Source organism: Harpia harpyja, chromosome 3 (genome assembly GCF_026419915.1).
Source record: "Harpia harpyja isolate bHarHar1 chromosome 3, bHarHar1 primary haplotype, whole genome shotgun sequence".
Lineage (NCBI taxonomy): Eukaryota > Metazoa > Chordata > Aves > Accipitriformes > Accipitridae > Harpia > Harpia harpyja.
The window spans coordinates 43,546,318-43,571,182 of NC_068942.1; the positions used below are offsets into that span (position 1 = coordinate 43,546,318).

Genomic DNA, 24,865 nt, shown 5'->3' on the forward strand with positions numbered 1-24,865 from the left:
TGGGTGTCTGTGCTACGCGGGACCTGAAGGAAACAGGGCAGATGCTTTCTGGTAAAGAGAGGAAGAAAAGGCTGACAATTCATGTGGTGCAATGCTGTGAGGGCTGCAATAAAAAAAGGAATCAACATTTCTTTTTGGCGGAGCCACATTCCAATGGCTAAACAGGGTTTATAGTCAAGAAAAAGCCACATTTACACTGCAGTAGAAAATAGTGAGCGTACACTTTTATTATCTCATTAACACCCTCTCCCCTTCTCCCCAGGATCATTTGGCTCCAAGTCTGGCAGCACGGTACAATAATGTTCCCAGCAGAAACAGCTGGTATGGAGACAGGATAGTGTTCAAAATGGCCTGAGAGACGTCGTCACCAGGTGGCATTTATCAGCTGTATGCAAACGCCGCGCTTGAGTAAGGCAGTCTAAGAAAGGGTATCTATCTAAAAAAAAAAAAAAGAGAAGTAAAACTTAGCAAAGAGAGGATTTGCAGCTGAAACCTCATTTTTAGTATAGGTAGAAGGGAAGGGAGTAATAAACAGCCCTGTTAAGCTAGTCTGTTGGCTTTAAACCAAGGCAATGAGGCATGCGGGTGCTTTGACAAGGAGCCAGAAACTGCATTTTGCCACCAATTTGACTTCTACCTTTTTTGTCTCTCTTAAGCTGACAGTAAATTCCTCACAGTCCACTGAGCATATCAAAATGGAGCTCAGGCTAGGTCTAATGCACTGTTAATTGGGGATATAACCTTTTAAAATACTACTAGGAAAATCATTTACTTAATTAAATATTTCCAGTTGTGGAAACCGCCCTCTAGGCAAATTGCACCACCTCTTCCCCCTTTGCACATACAAAATGTAGAATAAAAATGGATACGCTCATTTTTTTCCTGCACACAGCATTTCCCACACCCATCCCTTCTCAGCTGCCCTTCCTAGGGCTGCTTGCACAGGAGGGAATATTACTCTCGTGCTTGGGTCAGAGAAGTGGGAGGGTGAGCTCCTGGCTCTGCTGCCCGCTTGTTTTGCAGCCCTGGACAAATTCTTAACGCCTCTTTGTGACAGCTTCTGCATCTATGTGGCCTGGAGACAAGCACTGTCCTTCCACCCCATCACTCTGCTCATTGATTAAGTGTCCACAGGCAGCTTAGACCTCCTTTGGTAGGAGATGTTAGATAGAAGCGGACTAGGAGTTTGTTCAGGCCAGAGCACTGCCAGTCTGTTCCTTGGATAGGATGTTGTTCAGCTCTAGGTACAACAGACAAACCCTGCCTTTGGGGAATTGCAAGCAGCATGACCCGACCGCCCGATCGAAGGTTCATGACCATTCCAGGGAGCCACTGGTGGCCTGCATTGGCAGAGGCCATGTAGGAGGACAGAAGTACACAGCAAAATAGGCCTAGTCATTTTGTACGAATCTGCCTGACACTTTAGAAAATCTCATCATGGAAGAAAACTTGAGGTTTGTACAGAGACGAGCCTCCTGAAAGGAGAGCATCAAATCTTAAACCCTCTTGCAGGAGTACTTTTTTCTCCAGATGCAGTACCATCACAGCCAGACTGAAAATGTCACCACTGTGCTTCCAGATCCCTTTCGTGACATGAACACAAAGTTTCTATTGGAGAACAAAGTGTTTTAGTGATCTTCTAACAACCATCTATAACTAACTTGCAGTACTTGCCCTGCAGTAGATAGGCTCCTTATATCTAAAAGGTGCCCTGCAGCCAAAGGATTGAATCAAAACATACCTGCGTCTTTGTGCACAGTTGCTGTTCAGTGTATAACCTGTACCGGGTCCCCAGGCAGTTCCTAGTGCCTCTGTTTTGTCCAAGGGCACATCTATGCTACCACTGGTATCTGCTAATATTTCTTCTTTGTGACTGAGAGAATTTCCCCATCTCTGTGCGTTTTGCCTGCCTCCCGCTAGGTACCACGACAAATATGTACAAATGATGGCTTGCAAGTGAGGAAGGCACAGCAAGTCACACATTAGATTTGCTTGTACTGCTCAGAGACTTGGTAACTGGCTCTCTCCTACAAACGCCTCAAAGGCTGGGAGGTGCTTTCTCCAGCGTCCCCCATCGCAGCAGCACAGGAGGCAGGTGATGGAAGCCCTGCTGGGGCTTGGGACATCACGTGCACAGCGCTGCTCCGGGGACTGCTGTGCACGCCAGGTTTGAAGGTAGCACCAAAAGCACTTTGGGGCATGCCGAGCTGTCCAAGGATGGTGTTCCTCAGCTGGCAGGAGACGCTCGCCTTGGAGCTCGCTCGCTCCTCGCAATGAGAGCGCTGGCCAGCTGCAACACAGAAACTGCATTTCAAACTGCTTCCTCAAAACCAAGGAAGAAAGGGTTTGGGGGGGTTTTTTGGCCCGTAATGAAAACAAAGGGGAAGTGGGGAAGCCACATTTATGATCTGGGTAGAAATTTTACTATCCACTCCAACAGGAAGGGTGTTTTCTGACAGGCTCTCCAGGACACCTGTTTTTCACTGCAGCGCACCTCCCAGCAGTGCCGGCTCTATCGCTTGCTGGTGTGTTTTGACAAGGAGCTTGCATTCCTTCCGACATTATAAATTCAGAAGAGGCCAGGGTAATCTCTTTGCCTGACCTCCTGCCTCATGCAGGCCACAGAAGAGCCCAAGTTCATTAATACCTGAATTTATTCTACATGAAAATTAGTTTGGAATAACCACTGCAAAATTTATCTTTAACAGCCCTTAGAAATAATAAGCCCTCAGAAAGACAATGTTCTGCTGTCTGAGCATAGCAATAATTATTTGATTATATGGGACATTTCAGACCCTTTCGTATGCAGCTGTTATGAGTTGTCCTACCTGCGCCTGTTTCTGAGTGAGTTTTAAGTACATTAATTGATGCCACATGCTGCCTCCATAAGGAACACGTGAGTCATTTAGCAGATCATGTGAAGCCAGTTGGTGGGTCTCAGCCCAGGTGATAGTGGAGAGATGTCAACAGCTCAGGGAGCTCCCAAGTGTCCATCCCGCAGCCTAAATGGCTGGGGACCCCCCCACTTTAAAGAATACCCTCGTTACAGAGGTTTATGTAACATCTGGATAGGTGCCTGTGGTCTCTGGCCCTGTCAGTGTGATACCTTTCACTGGCAATGAGCTGGAGCTATTTTTAGGATTCAATGGGGAAACAAACCTTGCAGTGGTCTCATTGTTTAATTGCTCTCTGTTGCCTTAAGTACAATGGCTAACAGCTAAAATGGACTTTGGGGTGTTGCCTACAGAGCACTGTAATGGTTTCCTGCTTTTTCTTTCTATTTGCAAGGTATTTTAAGCTGTTCTACCTTTCCTGGACTGCCCAAGAGGAGTGCACTGTGTTGTGCACTTTCATCAGCTGATTCTGGGAAATGTCAGTTATGCTGTTCTTCTGCTAGTAATACGTTTCTTGAACGATTTAAAAATAGCACAGTATGAAACATTTCCATCTTCTCTTTTCTGGAGGAGAACTGAGGGGGAGTTAACTCTTTTCTGCTTTGCTGGAGCAAGAAGTCGTACAGCGTTCAGGGGCTGGAATCAGCTACTGATGCCGGCAGAGGCAACGTGATGAGGGTGCTTGGTGGGAGCCTGAGCTAAAGGAGGCCCTCGTCGTTGTGGAGCCGCCGGCAGTCCCGGCACACGTAGCAGCTGTGTCAGTGCAGGACACGGCAGGACTGGGCATCTGAATGCTGACCTGCCTCTCTGCTGCTTTTACAGCTTGCTCAGAGGGCTTCCCAGCCACTGTCCACACGGCCAGCTGATGCTGACCGTGTTAAAGCTCCTCTCTCTCTCAACTGCTCCAATACACATTAACACCCTAGAGTCTAAACTTACACTCAGAACTATATCTCCCAGACATCCACATCAGTCCTATTGTACCATCCCATTTTTAACCCCTGTCGGAGCACCTCAGTACTGGCTGCTTGGTCCGTGCCTTGTGTTCATTGGTGTCTCCTTCCTCAGCTGTTCAGTTTCTTGTTAACCGCCCCTCCAGTTTTGTTTTGACTTTCCAGCACCTTTTTCCTTTCTTTTTTTGGTCCTCCCCTCCTGGCTTGTTCCTTTTTGCTTCTCCATCTCTGACATTTCCTCCAGGGGCACCTTCTCCTATGCTCCCCCTCTGAAGGCAGCTTGAAAGACAGTCATCTGCGGTGCTGTCCCAGGGAGCTGCTTGGCAGCAGCCTGCTGTGATAAGCCTGTATCTAGGTATGTCAGAGGCAGAGGGAGAAGAAAGATTCTTTTATCACCTGAGCAGCAGAAGCCTATATTCATCAGACACAGCTTCCCCTATCTGTTTGCACTTGCCATGCACTTTTCCTCTGGTCTGTGGCCCCTTTGGGACTACTCTGGTAACCACAAGGTTGGGAAATACTGTTTCGACCACAAAATGCAGCTTCCTCTTTCGATGACAATTAACTTTACCCTAGTGCCTGTGGACAGCCTAGAAACGTTTAAACAACAACTGGTCTTGTCCTGCTTGTGTAAGCACCTCCAAGGTGCCCACGTGGCAGCTCAGATTTTTTCCCTGATGGCTCTCCCTGGGCACGTCTCCTCCAAACCTCCCCTGCCGAGCGCAGCCCCTTCCAGCTTTGCCTCCCCCTCGGTGTGACCCAGGTTTTCTAGATGCAAGCTGTTGGTGCAACCACACAAACGCAGATTGCCCACATCATCTGGAGGTGGAGGAACAGTAGAGGTCAGTAAGAGTTTACTGGCACATGGTGGTGGTGGAGGGGTGAAGAGGAGAAACAGTGATGCAGTTAAGTACAGATGACTTGTCCTGGTTCTGGCTGAAGTTTAGTGCCGCCATTGCTCTGGGCTGCAGGAAAGGCTACACAGGAGAGCGTTTGCTTTGGAGCCCGCCCTGTTGAAACAAATACAAATATCCCCACCAGCCTCATGGGTCTGGGGCTATGGGGCGTCTCTTTTCAGACAGGTATCTAGAGGCACATCAGGGCTTTAAACTGCTTCCAGAATGGTACTATCTCATTTTGTTTTCTTTCTTTTCTCATGGGCAAGTAATACTCGTGGTAGGTCACCCTTGCTTTCTCTGCCTGTCCATAACTGCTTTAAAGCACTGATTAGATGGTTATAAATCACAAGGGATCTATGGTATTTTGAATCACCCTGAACTTTGGCATTATAGCTGAGGTCTTGAATGCACTCTCCAGCAAATCCACTCGATACTGGTTTCTGTTTATTCAGCAGTGATGTCATATCAAACTTTCTGGAGCACTCTGATGGAGACTTAAGTTTATTAAAAGAAGCCTGGACAGCAGAGCCAAGTTTAGCTGCAGCCAATTTATTCAGTAAGACAGCAAGTTGGGTAGCAAAGCAGAAGGATAACTCTCACCTCTGTGCTGATGTCTGGCTTGAGAGCCTGCATCTGCTCCGTCTGCAAATGCTGCCATGTGCAAGGGTCCGTCCTGAACAGGAATTATCTGCACCCACAGCAACCCAGGGTTTCAACCTTAGCTCATGTGAAGACGACACCTGTGTGCTTTATTTGTCTCCGCTTGAAACTAACACTGGCCCAGATGCATTTTCCACCAAATAAAGGCCCTACAGACATGGGGAGAAACAGTAGTATATTTTGCAAGAAAATGTTTTCCAGTGGGAAAATACTAAATCGCTAAAAAGTTTCAGAAGCAACTTATTTTCCATTAATTTTCAAACAACATGAAGGAAGGTTTCCAAAGTTGCTTGGCAAGCAGCATTGCATCAGTACGATGCATGGATTTTCCCACAAGTTTCCTTGCTCCTCAGGAACCCACCAATATTTGCCACACATCCCCAGCCCTTCCCTGAAAGAGATGCAATAGCTGGGAACGCAGGGCTTTTACACTCCCTGATAAAGTGTTTGCTGGGAGATACGGACTCGGGAAACCCTTGACAACTGCTGACTAAAACTGGCATGGTCCTTGTCACCTCCACCACTCTTTACAGCTGAATATCTGCACTCAAACCTCTCCACTGTAATGGCAGAGATTGTGTCACTTCAAAGCAGCAGCTACCCCAGGTCTGTGAAGCGTGTTTCACCAAAGGGAAAAAAAAAATGTAGCTACGTCTGCAGTATGAATTTCCTGTGATTTCTGTTTCCTGGGCGATTCTGAAAAGAGTATTTTCCTTTAAGCATTGGAACAAAACCAAGAATGAGGGCTTCATGCTAACAGTATACCCCAAGTTTCAAGCAGCCCTTTACATGTACATGTTCCCTGCCACACTTGATGCTGCCCGCACAGCCAGGCTCGGGGGGTGTCGTCTCAATCCAGCTGAAACACTAGCACTTCTTGAGGGGTGTGGGAGGTATACAGAAAGGGGTTAAAGTAAAATAATTTAATGGCTTTTTGTAATGCACCTATAACAAGGTGACGAGGACTAGCTGCAGCCATGGCTTTCTATGAGCACAGCTTCGTTTCCCCAGTAGCAGCGAGTTGTGCTGCTCTAGCGGGCTGAAGTGTGTTTTAAAGTGCTTCATACCTATTCAAAATCCCCCGAGAATGCTGTGCACTGGTGGCCTTTCTGAGCAGCTGGGAGGGAACACGTGGCTGCTGCAGGGCCAGGGCACAGGGCACCTGTGCCAGGGGCCCTTCCTTCGGAGGTTTGCTGCACAGCCTTAGCCAAAGCACTGCGATGCTGCCTGCGAGGCTCTTGGGCACTGTAGCACAAGCTGCCTCACACAAAGGCAGGTGGGTGAAATTCCACGTTTATAAAGTACAAGCAGAACATCCCAGGGCAGCATAAAATATTACCTTTTTTCCTTTATTGGCACTCACAGGAACAGTTAATGCTCAGTTTGGATAGAGCTGACGACTCTGCTGTTGTTCATCGTTTGTCATCTCTAGATTATTGTGGCTGCAAATCATTTGGCCGATTTCTCTTTTTTTCGCAGATGGCAGTGTCTGTGAAGCATGACACCCTTGCGGGCATCTGACTTACTGCGAGGAAGCTCAAGGACCTTTGAGGATAAAATGACCCTCGATATTAATTGACCTCTAACGTTCATGGACTGATGCGCTGTGATTTGCATGGTCCCCCCCAATACAAACTCTCTCTGCTTGGGTCTTTGCTTGAAGACTGTGCTGCTTCCAAGAGAAGCCTGTGCCAGTGATGGGCCAGCACACACAAGAGTGTAATTTTATTGCTGTGCTACTTTATGTTCATGCTTCAGCTCCAGTTCAACCTCTTCCAGGGTGGGGCTCTAATGTACTTAAGGTGTAGCTAGACTAAAGCAGCATGGAATAAGCCCACCACTGTAATTTTACATGAAAGGAAACATGCAGAAGCTGCGTTTCTCCAGCTGTTGTCCTGTTTTTTTCCAGGGCGGACGGCTAACAGAGCTGAGCAGCTCCTGCAGCTGCAAACAGAGGGTGTTTCCAGCCCCAAGACACACTGAATCAGTCAATGATGTGCTGTTCTCCTCTGCTGCCTTATTAGCAGTTAAAAACTAAGAAAACACAATGCCTTCCTCAAACATCTGCCTCATTTGCCTTCCTCTCAGCATAGCAACAGCCCCCACCACAGACTAGCCCTCATTACAGCAGCTTGGGGGGGAAGCGTAGGTCAAATTCTTCTCGCATAACGAGCTGCAACCCTGTGATCTTTAATAGGATTATACTGGGGGAAAAGGACAGGACCCAGCCTTGTGATTGCAGAGCAACTTATGATTCACGGACATCAGCGTACTATCTGGGGACATCCTGGACACTGCCTCCTCCTCCTCCTCCCATTAAGATTTCTTTGTGCAGAGACACAGGGTTTGTTCAGCTGTTCCTGACCTCAGTCCCTGACCCTACGCAGCCAGCACCATCCAGCTGCTGGTGGCTGGGCCGAGTCCAGAGCAGGATGGAGCAGCCCAGTGAGCAACAGAAATGACCAGGCATGCTCTCTTGGGGTTTGTGCCTTGGGTTTGACTGCCTTTGGGGCTGAATTGTTGTACAATTCGGTCTCATCTCCTCCTATCCCTATAAAATACAGCTTCTTTTTGCCTTGCAGGTCTCCCCTGGAAGAGTACTTTGATGACAGCATGCAGGCTGGCATGGGCTGCAGCACTGGTGACTCTCAGAGGCGAACTTTGGAACGATGCTTCTTCTCTCCTGCATGCAACTTTTTTTGGTGAAACTTACAGGATCCTTGCTATTTTTGAGGCCGCCTTTGTCAAATTTGGTCAAAATTGGCTAACAGGCTCAAACATAAGGGTGACAAAATGGGTAGTCCACGAGATTGCACAAAACTTCCTTCCGTAGGAAACAGGTCTAAAACATACCTAAAACTAGGTGAAGGAGTGCAATGCATTAGGAAGATGGGCAGATTTAAGGGACAGAGCCAGAGCACATGCAGAGGCACATGCCCCTCTCCCAGGAGCATCCTTCTGGACTGCCCTCACAGCCAAATAGCCCGTTCCCACCCACAGTTAAAAGCTCTTTCCAACATGTGTGATGGGCCTGTACTGAAGGGCAAAGACCTAGGCAATGCTGAATCATGCATTTGCCACCTCCCACTATCACTAATGCACCGTACGCCACTTAGGAACGAAGGTTCAGGGTTTCTAGAAATAGAGAGCAATAAAATATCATGTCATCTGCCTGAAGATTCAGCAGCCCACGTGTTCTCCCACACTTGCTGCTGCAAAGGTACCACGCTGGTGCTTTGGGTAGTCCTCTGGCTGGTCCTTCAGTAGTGGATTAGATTCAAGCTCTGACTCCTGAGCAGGGGCATGCTTCAGAGACAAGCGCTCACATCAGTGGCATTTACCGGCGGCAGTGGTCCTCTCTGCAACAGGATGAAGCTTGCATGAGTTCAGGACAGACAAGTGCTACCAGCAATATTATCAGTACAGCCTTCATTCTTCTTTCACAGGAATGGGATGATCTGATTGTAACCAAGCCTGAATACAAGGCCCTGTCTTCTCAATTTAGCCCACCCCTTCACTGCAAAATACAAAAGTTGGTAAAAAAAATTCCTAACATATCCTAGTAGGGAGAAGAGTGTCTCCAGAAAGTGTCTATTTATATAATCTCTGCAGCACTCAGATACCATGGAAATCAGTAAAGAATAATATCTTAGTGAGCCTGTTGCATTGCAGCTTTACGTATCACTCTGTTTGTTACCAAGCTTAAACCTCTTTCAGGGTTCTGCCCCCAGGCTGGCCCCGGTGAGTAGTTATATTTTGGGATCACTTTGCATTTTCCACACATTTCACCATATTATTTCTAGCCATTTTTCCTTTCTCTGAGCCCACAGCTCCTCCCTGTCCAGTACTCTCCAGGAAGAGCAGCCAGGTAATGCTTATTCCCCCACCTGGCTCCTGCATGGGCATAGTTCTGAATACAGATTGCAGACTATTTAACATTGCACATCTCAGTACCACCCCACGATTCTCTTGTGCTCTCCCCTGATACCTTACTGCCAGCTATCCTTTATTAGCAGCGCTTTGGGCGGTTTTTAAAATTGCTGAGTCTTTGTCAGGGCCAAGGCAATTTGAATGATGGTTGAGGAACTCTTTTCAAATGTGCTACTGAGACCCAAATATATTCCACCTTATCACATGCCCCCTGAATCTACTAAGCTTGCAATTCTAGCTGGTAGATTCATTTAAAATTCATTTTGCTGGGGCATATGTACATTTGTTAGACTGCTTATCCCATATTCTGAGGAAACTGCCCTTTAGGCAACCCTATTGCTGGGAAGTCTAAAGACCATAGTCCAAAAGGGTTTAGTTCACATCCAGCCCCTGTGGTGGTTCACTCATTAAAAGAGATTTCATGTCTCTCTGCAAACTTCATGCTGCCTTCTGATGGGTCACAGGCTTGTTAGAGACTCCTGTCTTCTTCTCATTTTATGTGATCGATTGTGATTGCAAGCTCCAAACCCTGATCCTCGCCTTGCCAGAGTCCTGCAGGAATATCTGATTTCTTCCTGGCACTGGTGATTGCTGTGGAGCTCATAGCAGCTCAAGACAGGCAGATGGGCGGCATCCAGAGGACCTGCCCTGGGGGACAAAGACTAGGCAACAGCTTTACATGGATGGTTTACTAACATATTTATCTGATGCCAGAGAGGTCACACATCCTTTTCTTTAAGCACTTGGGACATCAGGAAAAAGCTTTGGACTGTCTGTAAATATGTACAAAATATGAATTATTCAGCATTGCTGAGGATAGCTCTGTTATTCAGGGAGCAGCCCAATTCAAAAAGCTCTCCAGGTGTAAAGAACTATGAAAGAAGTACCAGAATAGAAAGGAATAATGTGTGGCTTAGGCTATAAAGAGCCATGTGTACCGAAACATGTGACAGGTCCTAGCCCTGGGTTTGCTGGCCCGCTGGCCATGGGTACAGGCGTGTTGAAGTGGCAGCTACTCACCCTGTGAGGAGAGAGGGACGTGTCCTCTGTCTGTCCTTTCCCTACAGCAGCTTAGGGGCTTCTGTTTGAATCAGCAACTTTGTAGGTAAAGACCAACTCTCTCAGCCAGCTATTTCAGCGAGTGGTTAATGGGACGGCTCTGGTCTCTGCACCCCTGGTGCACTTCATACTTGCCCCAAGAAACAAGCCACATTCAGCACTGCAGGGACGTGTCCTTCTACACATGCCCAATGCAGCTCCTCGCAGTATTTACAATGATCTTTTGTCGCTTCTCAAACAATAAAAATGCAAAAGAAAGCTTTCATGCTGTAGGCAACTGCGAATTCTAGATCATTTGGGCTATTAACCTTCTTACTTGTGGGTATTGCAAACGTTTAAAGATCTGCCTGGCTAAGCACCCTTTCATTAGCTCATATAGCTGGAAGTTAGATATATGAACAAACTGAACAGAATGCAATGAATGACTGTAAAGAACATCTAGGTGGACTGCTAAAAACAAAGTAGCTTTATTTTGCAGTTTCTAATCAAAACCAACATTTTGATTAGAAATTTATGTACACATTGATTAAATACGTTATTCTTCAAAAGGGAGCAAATTGCTCTATTCATGCTGACCAAGGCTCAAAGAGTTAATGCTTGTAGCACAGCCAAGTGATGACAGGAAAGACCTGAGAGGGTTTAAATACTATGAAGAGCAAGGAGCCAATTAGCAGAATGGACCAGGATAGAATTAGCATTCAAGGGTAAAGATAGGAAAGGAAAATGTGGAGTATCAGGAAGGACTTTGTGGCGGTGAGATATGCAAAATTATCTCCCAAGAGTAAAGTGGCAGAAGCTCTACTGCTTGGTACATTTAAAATTAAGTTGGACAAAGCGATAGTGAGTGAATGCAAGATAACAGTTCTGCTTCAGCAGGAAGACGGGCTCAAGCTATTTTCATCTTCAACTCCTTGGAGCTGGCTGTTAGCACGATCGTTTCTAAGCAGGAAACTAAGCGTTCCCACGATAGCAGGTAACAGAGAGCTATGCCTCTACCTACTACTAGCTCTGGCAATTTTAAGACATTTTGCCAGACGGATCTATGAAGAACAGGAAAAACCATGAGGGCCGAGACTGCTTTTCAACTCTATGCTAAATCAAGAAAAAACCCAACACAAAATTCTAAAATAAATAGTGTGAGAGAGAGAAATTTAGAAGTAGATGGAAAAGAAAACAATAGGATATGTATACACACACAGAGTGATATAATTAGTTTATACATAATAGACAGTCATTATAGCATCCTAACAAGAATTTACGCCTCTGGACTATTGAGGACATTCCCCCAGTTTGCCTTGTAAAAGAGATGTGTCATCAATACTTTCTGGTTCCAGACTAAATGAGGCATTTTTTACGGGAGATGTTGCAAAAAAGCCTCTCTCTTGTGGCAACAGTTCTACCACTGATATCCTGCATGACCTGAAATCGCTTCCTCTACCTTCCCCAGGGTAACCCTGATAACATGACAGTGGATGGGACCACTTGCCAAGCATGCTGCATCTTATATCTCTTGCTCAAATCATTGTGAAGACAAAACTCTCCCAGCTGTGACTAAATATTAGTCACGCACAGAAACAGGGACTTGTGTGAAGTGCAGTTAGCAAAATCACAGCCTACTATGCTGAGAATTTAATAAGAGTATTTAAACTCCCAAAGGTTAAAACAGCTCCCTTGCAAAGCAACTGAGCCTGGTGCTGAGTTGCAAGCAGCCTTAACGTGGTGGTGAGCCAAGAAGTCGGGTGGGAGGCAGGGGTTGAGGGCAGCTCTCTGCAACCACCCGCTGCAGCGCCCGATTTAAGGCACGATGCGATACGCTGCGGATCTGGCTCTGTACCTGTTTGCGGATTTGCTGGAGGGGCTCTAGGACCTCAGATCCAGCATTGCAAGAGAGCGAGACAACCCTTAGGAAAAAAGGAAATTGTTGTGGAAAAAGCCTGCTATAACTCACGAAGGCAGCAGGCAGCTTTGAACTGGCACGGATCCTACATAATAAAAGCGACCTACTCGTTTAATACATTTCCTTCAACAATAGCTGGGAACTATAAGGCCCAGCTGTGCAGTGCAACACATCATCGTACAGCCAAGTGGATACCTATAGATCTGACTTTAGCAAATTAAGCAATCCATTTACTGCCTATTTCTGCTACTACTGAGACTTGCACATGGATAGTATATGAGGGGTGAGCAAAGACACAGCGAGTTAGATTTGTGCTGCTGCCAATGTCTGTTATCACAGCAGAGAGGAGCATTGTTTAGATACCAGTCTGGGTCTTGAGATCTTGGCCAGAGTCATCTCGAAGCTACAGGATAACTTCGATCAGTAGCAGCTCCCAGGGAGCAGCTAGGCTGACAGCATCACCAGCTGTACAGGGGAAGGACAGGCCAGATGGAAATCAGGCCTAATACATTTTATGCTTGGCAAATGTCACTATTAACGGTGATTGTGACTACTTTTTCCTCAAACCACACTTTCAAGTCTCAGGCTCACATTGCAATCTGGTTAATGTTCAGAAGGGAGAACAAATCAACCCTTCAACACCCCCCACCCCTGCCCCTGTAATGTATTTTTCTGGGAAAAGTCACACGGTTATAACAGAAGAAATGGGACAGATCTGAAATATTTCTGGGCTACAAGCCCTGGCCAAGCAGGGAGAACTGTTAAACTGTGGGACAGTTTTCAGGCAGAAAGGACACAGCCCAGTCTCATACTTCATTCAAAACTAAGCTACCAAGAGCACTGGAGAGTACACCATAGGCAACAATCTTGCAGGGAGTCCAGAGGACAAGCAAACAGAAACTCAAAAATTAGCCATAAGCTCCCCCCCCCCATTTCATTTTCCTAAAGCTCCACAAAACCATGCACAAGGAAAGCTGACTTTCCCGATAGAGGCAATTTTGTCTATACAATACCTGTGCCTGTTGTCCTGGAAGACCATCTGGAAGTAGCTGGTACTATGTTCTCCATTGGGCTTTCATGGCTGAAAGATTAGAAATACATATTTGTCACTTATATTGACATTCTTATTACCTCCGCCATTAATCTCATTACCTCTCCTGGCTAAGCTATTGCTTTCTTAAGCAGCTGACTGTACCCAATTAAGGAGTAAGCCGTGTATATCAAATCACATAGGTCAGACTTTCCTTCCTTCTCTCAGGAAAGGTGATTTTAAACAAAAGTTTCTATTAAGTGAGGTTGGAAAGAAATTCATCCTGGCTTTTATCTTAATGGTCTTTTGAATGTCACCTTTCCATTTAGATCCTCTTGCGATAATCAGGGGCTTCCCACTGACACACAAAGGCTTTGGCAGCTCTTTTCATAATACCTGTCCCTTCAGGCAGCGCTCTAATTCAGGGAGCTCGAGTGTCTATAGAAAGAAAAGCAGTGCTTATTAAAAAGAGCACACAAACTTCATCCACTCTGAGCCTCGTACATTATTCCCTGGTGAAAAGGATTTCCAGTTCCTCTTTATGGAAGTGGAGACTCATGAATACAGAAAACCCAGTGGATCAGTCTGTTAGTGATGCCATATCCCCTAGCCTTCCTCTAGGATAATAGCAAGCCTCAATTAGGCGCAAAAAGAATTAGTAAAATATCAGCACAAACGATCAGACGTCAGATATCTATGTGGGACTTGATAATGAAGCACAAAGAATTAATTTTTGTCTGGAAGGCTGTATCTGTTGTGGTTACATGGCATTACCAGTTCTGTCTGAAATGCCTTCTCTGGCCCTTTACAAACTGCCTTTAAATCCGTCTTGAAAGTAATTTTCTTCCTGCCTCTTCTGCAATGAGAAAACAGCAGGTACTGGTTTGGTTTTTTGTTTTGTTGTTCGGTTTGCTTTTTTTTTTTAATATATGTATTTTAATATGCCTGCTACAAGACCCATTAAGAACCGCACCCTCACTGACAGTAACAGAACTCTTTCTTCATCCAATCTTAATGCTCCTCTTCTCATCACCTCCTGCTATGACTTCTGAAAAAAACAACAAGCAGGCAAGGGAAGGCAGACAGCAAATCTTCTCACACTTCTTATCCAACTTCCTGCCATTACAAAAATAGGTCTCCAGGGATGAGTGCTTACCCCAAAGAGTTCAGTGAGGTACAGAGAGAGGCAAACACATGTTATTCCTGCAAGCAATAGTGTGATCATCATGGCTTCGCCCTATTTCTCTTCACAGCCTCACCTGAGAGTGATTGCTTTGATCATTGCTAGTGCTGTGGGCAATTAATCTATCAGTGTCTGCTTTTTACAGCGTTTTGAAGAATGCTGCATTTGCAGGGCCCTTCACCAGGCATAAACTGATGTAGCTCAGTTGCAATGTGATGGTCCGGCCTAACGCAAATAAAAAAGTAAGCGTAGCTGCATGTTGAATGGAAAGATCAAGCTGAATTGCAATGTAATCCTCATCTAATACTGACACGGAGGCACAGTCACTGCCTAACAGGACACAGACAACCAAGAGCACAGAGCTGCTGATTAAACAAATAAAACAGCTCTGATGAGCAGAGAAATGCCGAATGCTTCCATCAGCAGTTCATTTAGGCAAGCTCTCAGCGCATGAGTAAACAGATGCCAGATGCCCCCCAGAGTGGTGCAATGATATCAAGAAAAATTCAGGTGATGGATGGGATATCTAAAGCGTTAAAAAAATCTATTTCCTTGCACTGCTTTAGAGCAATAAAGGAAGTATATCTGACACAAATACTGGCCAGCAACACTGGGAATGCTGCACTTCTGCCTGCTTTCTGCCCGTTTCAGTTGATCAGCAAGATTTTCAGGAAGGTCAACACATTTTAATAATGTCATCCTGGCCAGAGAACAAAGAGTTTCCAAATCTGAGCAATTACTTTGGAAAAACTCAGGCTAGCATCCCCATCAATTCACAAATTTTTCATTCTGTGGGACAACCTTAAACTGGGTGGGAGGCTAGATGATAAGCTTATGATAAAACCTCATTAGACCCTACCCTCAACAAGAAAAGCATTGCTTTTTGCAAGAACAGAGCTTTTTCTGCCATTCCTGTACACAATAATGCATGGGGCGAAGCTGCCCTCCCGCAGCTCTGGGGGTGCCTCATCCCAGGCTGCGCTAGTGCAGCTCCAGTTCATCTCTGCAGCTCCAGCACGTTGGCCATGAGGGGCAATGAATATAGGTTTTGGTCTTGCACTTCTCCCTGCACTTTGTGGCATAAATTATGCCAGCATGTTACCACCCCTCCCTATCTAGCCATGCCATGTCCTTTCCCAAAAGATTTAATGCCCAAGGCTTTCCTTTTTCTCTTAGTGTTAACGTGCTATAAACACCCATTTCTCAGAAAGTGGCAACGCCGTTTGATCCAACCTCATGTGCACCATTATCATCCTGCTCTTCATGGCAGTGCTACTCTAAGAGACCCAGACTGAATATTCAGCCTGACAACTTATTCTTTTGGGGATTTGAAAGGATTTTTGTATGATTCTAGATATAAAACCCACAGGTATGTATGGTTTCATCATTATCTCACCCACAAGTGGAATACCTACTTCAAGTACCAGTGAGAAAAAGCAATCTCAGGTAGCAAACCCAGGAATTTCACAGGTGGAAATAAATCATCCCTTTCCAACCTCAGCTCTCTGGAGAGAACAGCTGTGAAATGCCACCTTCAGCATTTATCCGCATGGAAGACATTAGCCCAGCTTTCCGAACTAGCTGTCACCTTGGAGCAAGGGAAAGAAAAAGCTCTCACACCCAGACTAACAGACATACAGACTTACTCCCTAAAAGTATTGATACCTGACATGACAAAAAGGCCTCTGTTTTTCTTACTCCTTGATATTTTGTTTTATTACAAAGCACAACAACAAGGATAAAAGACCTTTTTCCCCCTCGTACCTGGACCAAAGCCATATGAATAGGCTTAAATCTTTCAATCAGGTGAAACAAATGCATGCTCGCCTAAATCCCATTTACAGCCCAGTTTGGGGGAACAGGAGTCCTTATTCTTTTGTTGCACAGCTTGCATTATGCTTACATCATTTTTGAGTTAGCCTTATAAAGCCTAATGACTTCAACTATAAGGTATTAGATAGCTTATTTAGTTTAAATTGTTGACAAAATGCATATAAATTATTTACAAATCCTAATACAACTGCATGTCCAAACTCATGCAAATTTATTTTCTCCATTAGCAGAATGATACGAGTATTCTCAAACAAAAGAACATTTTTTCCTATCTTTGCCTTGCAATATAAGCACCTTATGCAATATGTACACACATGCATATGTATATGCACATGCACCGTGTTACGGCATAGCTGATACAGGTTATTTAAACAGAGGGTGCATGCATCTGAAAATTGCGCAGGGACTAATTGACAGTTTTCTGCTTTGCCATAATTCTTTCTCCTAGTGTGTGTCTCGTGGACTCTTAATGAAGCAGAGAGCTAATGGAAAAAAAAAGTCGCTAATTGAGTCATTAAAAAGGTGATGTGTTGGTGCACACACCGCCTGTCAAATCCAGTCCTATCAGCTCTTCAGCCTGGACTAACGCCATGTGCCTTGTAACACTAGCTGTGTTATCCAACAGCCAAAAGCGGTTCTCTCCAAGAGAAGGAGCTGTTGTGGGAACCATCCTCACCCCCGCCTGCCAATGCTGGTGGCGGTCAGGATGCAGGTGGGTTCCTTGAATTGGGTCGCAGGGGACTGCTGAGCAGGGCTCTGACTGATGAAGTTGCTCATCTTGATGTGCTTTCTGTTCAGCATTGAGCTCATGGTGGGTTGGGGTTTGAGCTATTGGTTCTCTGCTGGTCCAGAGAGAGGAGGAAGCTTTAACAATTGCCTTAGGAAGCCCCTGGTTTTCTCCCCACATCAGCAAATGTGCAGCATTTGCTTTAGGGAGGAGTTTCCCTACCCTCAGGAGGCACATTTGGTAGTCGTTTTTGTAGGAGACCATCGTTTTTCTAAGTTATGTGAAGAAAAGCAGAGAAAGAGTTAACAAGCTCAGTCTACTAAAGTGAAATTGCGTAGGGCAGGTGAGGACTTGTTCATCCTTTCACGGCACAGCTGGGAGCTTCTCAAAAAGAAAAATCACAAGAAAGGTTTGTACCACAAGTGAAGACACCCTGAGCATAGGAGGCTGCTATGAGACTGAACACCCATCCTCTTATATGCAGCTTTGTTAAAGCTTATTTACAAGCCATCAAATAAAAAGGTGAAAGTATGTTACAGCACTACACTAAGGAAATACTGGGCATATTCCAGAAGTGCTAAAAGGTCATGGCAGTGAAGCATGCGGTGTTAGATCCATCTAACCTGCACCTGTGGGAAGGTAAAGAGGATGACACCTGAAGGACAGGATGCCATCCAGAGGGACCTGGACAAGCTCGAGAAGTGGGCCCATGTGAACCTCATGAGGTTCAACAAGGCCAAGTGCAAGGTCCTGCACCTGGGTCGGGGCAATCCCTGGTATCAATACAGGCTGGGGGATGAAGGGATTGAGAGCAGCCCTGCTGAGAAGGACTTGGGGTACTGGTGGATGAAAAGCTGGACACGAGCTGGCAATGTGCGCTCGCAGCCCAGAAGGCCAACCGTATGCTGGGCTGCATCAAAAGAGGCATGCCCAGCAGGTCGAGGGAGGGGATTCTGCCCCTCTGCTCTGGTGAGACCCCACCTGGAGTACTGCCTTCAGCTCTGGAGCCCTCAGCACAGGAAAGACATGGACCTGTTGGAGTGGGTCCAGAGGAGGGCCACAAAGATGATGAGAGGGATGGAACACCTCTCCTGTGAAGAAAGGCTGAGACAGTTGGGGGTGTTCAGTCTGGAGCAAGAGAAGGCTCCAGGGAGACATTATTGCAGTCTTTCAGTACTTAAAGGGGGCTTATAAGAAAGATGGGGACAGACTTTTTAGCAGGGCCAGTAGCAATAGGGCAAGGGGTAATGGTTTTAAACTAAAAGCGGGTAGATGTAGACTAGATATAAGGATGAAATTTGTTACAGTGAGGGTGGTGAAACACTGGCACAGGTTGCCCAGAGAGGTGGTAGATTCCCCATCCCTGGAAACATTCAAGGTCAGGTTGGATGGGGCTCTGAGCAATCTGATCTAGTTGAAGCTGTCCCTGCTCACTGCAGAGGGCGTGGACTAGATGATCTTTAGAGGCCACTTCCAACTCAAACCATTCTATGATTCTGCTCTGCTTATCTCCCTCCACTGACCGCAGAGGGATCCTGAAGGACTATGGATCCCTGCTTGCTGCAGCAACCTAGTGACTCATGCTGAGCTTTGAGCCTCGCTGGGTAACCAGATAACCAGCTACTGCAAACCAGAAAAAAGGTGTTTGGTACCCGTGGTGTGCTGGGGGAGATGGGTTGATGTGTCCCTCTCATGCAACCATGGGAAAGAGGCAGAGCCTGCATTATTCAATGCAGTCACAAGCTTTCCTCCAAAGGTTTGGGTTTTGCAAGCCTTCTGTAGCCGTCCCTTCCCTGGGGAGGGAAGGGGTGTCCAGTGAGAAACAACCCCCTGGTGAGCAGGTTTGTCTGCTCTTCATCAGTGTCTGGTGTGTGTTCATCCTGCTGCACCAGGGCTGCGCATGGAAATCCTGTGAGCAAACAGTTCTCTCATCTGGGATAGGATGTGGTAAGCAGGGAAGTTCATTTTGCAGGGACTTTATTTTGTACAGAAGTGAGTTTGTGTGTTGTAGCTTGGGCAGTTAATTAAGAACGGAGAGCACTTTTCCTGGGGCAATGTGCTTGTTGGATAAAGACCTTCCTTAGAGACGGCGGTTGATATTATTTATGGCTTGAGCTGACCTAACAGCTTGCTGCCAAGGAAAGGAGAAGTCCTGCTTCTCCCTCCCTGCATTGACACCAGCCCTGGCAGCCCTCTGAGCTGGCTCTGCTCCCTGAGCTGGCAGAGGCAACCTCCCTAAGTCCCAGGGGAGCAGAAACCAGGAGCAGGAGGACCCCTTGCCTGGGAGCTGTGGCAGAGGAAAGGGAGCAGACAGCTGTTAGGTCACATCAGGTGCAAGTTCTCCTTTGGTGCTAAACAGAGGCGAGATGAAATCTGCTCGAAACACTTTGATCTGGCTTCTTGGCATACACAAATAACAGTAGAAGCTGGTTATAGCATTATTTTCCTGCAGGACACCTGCCTCATTCACTAGGCAGGATGGGCCGTCCAACACTCTGATTCATTCACTGCACAACATCCAGCACATTAGACAAGAAACATACACCAGAGAGACATATAATCAAGTAATGAAGCAGCGTTGTAACAAAAAGGCACTGTATTACAAAGTTAAGGAAGGAAGCACAACTTTATTTCTGTAAATGCCTTAATTCTGAGTGCTTCCATCGGAAATGTGTCCTTTTACATGTAGCTTGTAGCGTAAGACTTCGTATTTTTGTAATGGTAAAGAAACTGTGTCCAACAGAATGATGTACCAAACCAAAGTTATGCCCAGTTGTGCACAAGCTTATTTGAGAGTGTATCGCCATGGCCCCCTGTCATAAGAAACAGTCGGGTCTTTTAGCTAATTGATCTCATGCTGCTTGGACCATTTCAGGGGGAAGGAGCGCTGCTGGCATTTCTTGTAGCTCTGGTTAATGGGCCAGAACTTCTTCGTATTTGTCATCTCAGCATCTCAGCACAGGTCTTGAGGATCAGAACTTTGAACTGAAGCACCTGTAGTGACATTTTCTGTCTAAGTACTTTTGCGGACCAGATTTCAGCTCCTGTAAGTGCTGAATTAACCTATTTCCATGACCTAGAAATGATATTTTTACTGCATACACAGCATTGCTGAGTCTCAAGGTTTATTACGTCTCTCTGAATATTTGGTATGTTTCTTAAATCTCTTGCCTGTGAAGAATGTGAAAATCTTAAATTCCATCAAAAAGGAAAAAGTTCTGATTGTTCTCATTGGAAAGAAAAACTGGTAGCCAAGGTGGAGTCTGTAGGTGCAGCAGGAGAAGGCAAACCTCGCCAGGTCTGCTCCGCTGCAGGCATCATTCCCAGCGCCCATCCTCCCTCTTCAGCCACTTGCCTCAGTACAAAATAACAGAATGCGGTTTTAAGATCTCTGCATGCAATTCAGAATATTACAGGCGGGAACTCGGACGACGACGTGAAGTACAGATTTGCGCAGGCACATTGTGGCATGACAGTGCCGGGCAGAAGGTAGGTGTTCAGGGGAAATGGTCAGCTGGCAACTGGTCCGGTGACACGAATGGGACCCAGCAAGGTGTCCCACACCGCACCCTGAGGACCTGTCCTGAAAGGCTCCTGCAGCTACTTTAAGTGTGACACTGTATAAAAATCTTACGGACACCACCTGTAATTTGATGCAGTTTGTATTTGGAAAAGCTGGATAACCGAGGAATCGTGGTTTTGCTTGCAATCCTGATTTCTTGCCGCAGCGATGCTGTGACTTGAGTCTTGGGGCAGTGATCAGAGACCCTTTGAGACCACGCTGCCTGCGCTGCCCACTCCCCAAAGTTTCTACCTACCTCCTTGGCTGCGCTGCCTTCCAACCAGCAATGACAATACATGTCACTGGTTTTTAACGCAGATGGAGTATTTATAGTTTAGGGCTTTTGTACTCTCTTCCATAGCTTAATTAGCAATATAATTTCCTGTAGGTCTTCCTGTACTTGTGGGAACGGAGGAGAATGGCAATTACTGTGGAAAGCCAGGGGCAGCGGGGGGAGAGGAAGACAGACACAGACATACACACAGAGCCGTTTCTCTGCAAGTGCGTAACGAGGAGATGGCACTGAGCTAATGGCAGTGGAGGGGACTGTCTGCGGCAACTTTATAAGGGAGTAATGACTTATTTCGTGTTTGACTTCAGGAAGGTTCCTGTATTGCATAGGAAGAAATCTCGTACATATTGAAGTAAACTGGCGTCAGTCTGCACTACCAGCACAACCTGCATTACCGATACTTTCACATTTGAAGAAAAAGGATCTAAACAATATTGTAAGTGTGCCCAGGAAATGTGAACAGCTAAGATATTCATGTTACAATAAGTGCTCAAAGGCCATATTGTCTAAGGAGCTGTACAAACATAAAAGACCAGATCCGTGCACTAAATCTAGCTTATGTCAAGGAAGATGAAGGGAAAAATGTGAAGCAGCGATACAGGGAAGGAGGTCCAGAGCAAAGAGTTCCTGAGACACACTGCTCCCATGGTGAAACCAGCCTAAGCAGATCCCCTTCCCCTGGGCAGGTATTTCTCACAGAAAACCCTCTTCTAGCCTCCAGCCCTGTCACGGGCAGCTGGACTTATGCTGGTGCATAGTGTGTTTATATCACCCCAAAGACTTTTCTCCTGACTTCCGTGAAGTACACTGGCTGCAGAGAAGCCCCCCTCAGAGCTGTGGCTCCAGCTGTTGCAGGGGAAGGGGCTACGACTGCAAAATTCATGGCTGTGAGTTCAGATTTCCAACACCACTGAGCATGGCAGTGCTCGTGGAGCTGGGCTGCTTTCTCAGCTAGCTTCTAGCTCTGTGTTGAGTAGGCTGATTCAGAAACCCTGCCTCCCTCCAAAAATGAGAAAATCTGAAGCTCACATCTACATCAGTATTACGAAAACCTTTATAGCATGACATACACATAGAAATTGCTTCCCACAACACTTCTTTCCCATGAGGTGGATAAAACTGTTTTCACCTATGAGAAGGTATGAGAAGGGATGAGAAGGGAGGTGGAAAGAATTAAAATGATCTGAAAGTCACCATAGCAGCAGAGTTTTGACTGCAATCCAGGCCCCTGTGCCTTGCTGTTCAGTTTTAACCTCTGCACAGACACCTTCTCCCACGGCATTCTTGGCCCCTGCTACAGCAGCTGCCAGCTGAGTCCGAATTCATATTTTAAGCAGTTCTCGCTCAAGCAATTATGTATTTTACATGACTGTTTTGTAATTATGTGCACAATAGAGGCATAGTTCCCTTCACTGCCACCCTTCGCATCCTCCTAGGTGTCATTTAAAACCAGTAAGGAAAACATTTAGAGAAGAGTTAGGAAAGGTGAGCATCTGCATGTTTATGAATGAGAGAGTGAGCCGGTAAATCCATGCTTGTCCCCAGGCATTGTTTATAAATCATTTGCAGGATGAAAATGAAAATGCAGTTGCAGCCACAGATGTGCGCAAATCCCTGAGCTGGGCTCAGGCAGGAATGCTGAGCTACTGCTACGATTTTCTCCGAGCTTCCAGCTCATGCGACCCACGCGCTTTCTGCCTAAACCTTTGTGCGATGCCTGCTTTGCTGCAGACATTCCAGGACACGGGTCTGTGAGGCAGCCTTAATTTCAGAAACTAGTGTGTGTGTGTATATATATATACACACACAGTACATATATGTGTGTGTGTGTGTATATATATACATATATATATACACACACATAGAATAACGTGTCCTGGGATCTCTCTAGCAAACCAGGGACTGCCCCTGCACTACCCTGAAAGGCCCAGATACAAGCCACGAGGCTGAATCATTGCTCACCCTGCCCAAATGCCTTCTGCAGCCAGGTGAACGAAGGGTCTCAGCCTGAACATACTGCCCAATTTATGCTTTGCATGGTGCCTGTAAACTCCCCCTCCTCTTCCTCCGTCCCCCCACCCCTGACCACGAAAAGACCTCGGGCAGTGACATGCCAGAGCTAGAAGCAGCTTCCCAGGGTGCAGACAGTGACCGATGCACATCGGGCACTTAGCTGGCACTTGGGCATCTTTGAGTGGCATTTAGGCATCTTTAAGGAACAGCACTCCATCGTGGGTGGGCAGCTGGGCTGTGAGCAGCCCACACACCTGGGGGAGGGCAGGGGGTGCTGGGGGCGAGGGCGGGGGGGGGGTGGGCGGCATTTTCACCTTCCTTCAAGGCGCTCTTTATATAGCTGGTTACATAAAGCTGTGCAATTTGGCTCCTGTTGGGAGAGAAATGCGGGCGTAGGAGTACTGGTACACCAAACCCGACTGTAAAAGTCATCTGTGCGGTTTGGGTTTTTTTCCTATCATTCACCACTAATCTCTAGAACAGTCGCTGCTAAATATTTAATAAAACAGAGCATAACTTAGCAGTAAGTCATGGCACGCCTCTAAACCCTGAGCTGGCAGGCGGAGGATGGCCCCCGTACAGTTTTCCAGCCGTGCCGGTGCCAAGGCCTCCTGGGGACAGTGATGGGCATTCGCCCCCATCCCGCAGGGGGAGACTGGGACAGTGAGGGGTGACGGGGAGCTCAGAGGGGGCCCGTCTGCTCCCTCCCCAGAGGAGCTGCGGTGGCCGGGGGTGAGAGAGGCGAGGGGGTGCTCCCCTCCCTCCATCCCCCTGCTGCTGACAGCTCCTTGGCCACGGGGAAGGGCGAGCACGCGTTTTTGAGCTTGGCACGGGAGCGGAAAAAGCACCGCTTCCCCCAGACTTGACATTTATTCGCATTCACGTGGTGCGTTTCGTGCCCGAGACGAAGCCCGGCTCTGCCGTGCCGCTGTGCACCACCGCCCGCACCGCTGCCGTCTCCTTCAGGGAACGCATTTTCCATAATGAAAACCAATTGTGTTGAAAATAGTTAGGGAGCCGTGCAGCGTAACATCACGTACAGATGAACTTGTAATTGCAGCCAGCGCCGCGCTCCAAGCCAATTACTCATTACACAGGTCACTTCCATTCATTATTATCCACGAGGGGGGGGTTGCAGCACAGGCGAGGGAGGGGAGCGGCTGGTTGCTCACAGCAATTCCTCGACACACGTGCAGGGCTCCAAAGGCCTCCAACCTCTGCTGCAACAGCCAAGCCGGAGTGGCAGCGAGGCCCAGGCAGAGATGGGGTCGGTCCCACTTGGTTGGTTAACATCAACCTTAGTTGTTTATCAGCTTCGCAGCAGGTAACGCTCTTTCTGCTGTCTGGTGCTCCCAACTTCTCACACCCAACAGGTACCTCGCCTTCCAGCATATGAAAGGGGCTTGTAAGAAAGACAGGGACATTTTACCGGGGCCTGTAGTGACAGGAGAAGGGGTAATGGTTTTAAACTGAAAGAGGCTGGCGTTAGATTGGACATAAGGAGGACATTTTTTATGACGAGGGTGGGGAGACACTGGAACAGGTTGCCCAGAGAAGCTGTGGATGCCCCATCCCTGGAAGTGTTCAAGGCCAGGTTGGATGGGGCTTTGAGCAACTTGGTCTAGTGGAAGGTGTCCCTGCCCATGGCAGAGGGGTTGGAACTAGATGATCTTTAAGGTCCCTTCCAACCCAAATCATCCTGTGATGCTACCCCATGCAGGTACCCATCCAGCACGCTTTTTGTCCAGGCACAAACTCCTAGGTGGCAGCTAATCCTTACCTGGGCTGGAGGATTTGCAGAGGGGATGAAAGAGCTCCCCGTGCTCAGGGTGCCCACTTGACTCAGAGATCCCAAGCAATAGCACTTCCATACGATGTTAGGGCTGTCTCTTCTCGCAGGTGCTGGCTTCCTTGGTCCTAATGCGCTCTGTGT

General features: G+C 46.9%; 1 long non-coding RNA gene across 3 annotated transcripts; it reads right to left on the minus strand.

Annotated features, from left to right (window-relative positions):
* Nucleotides 1-217: 217 nt before the first annotated feature.
* LOC128139629 (uncharacterized) lies at nt 218-24,865 on the minus strand. Of its 3 annotated transcripts, none has more exons than XR_008234450.1 (4): nt 24,713-24,865; nt 13,306-13,373; nt 1,742-8,765; nt 218-436 (listed from the first exon to the last, which is right to left on the minus strand). It is a non-coding gene; the product is annotated as an uncharacterized LOC128139629 (long non-coding RNA). The 3 variants fall into 3 exon arrangements; XR_008234451.1 differs by lacking the exon at nt 24,713-24,865 and adding an exon at nt 13,488-13,604; XR_008234449.1 differs by lacking the exon at nt 24,713-24,865 and having other exon boundaries at nt 13,306-13,441.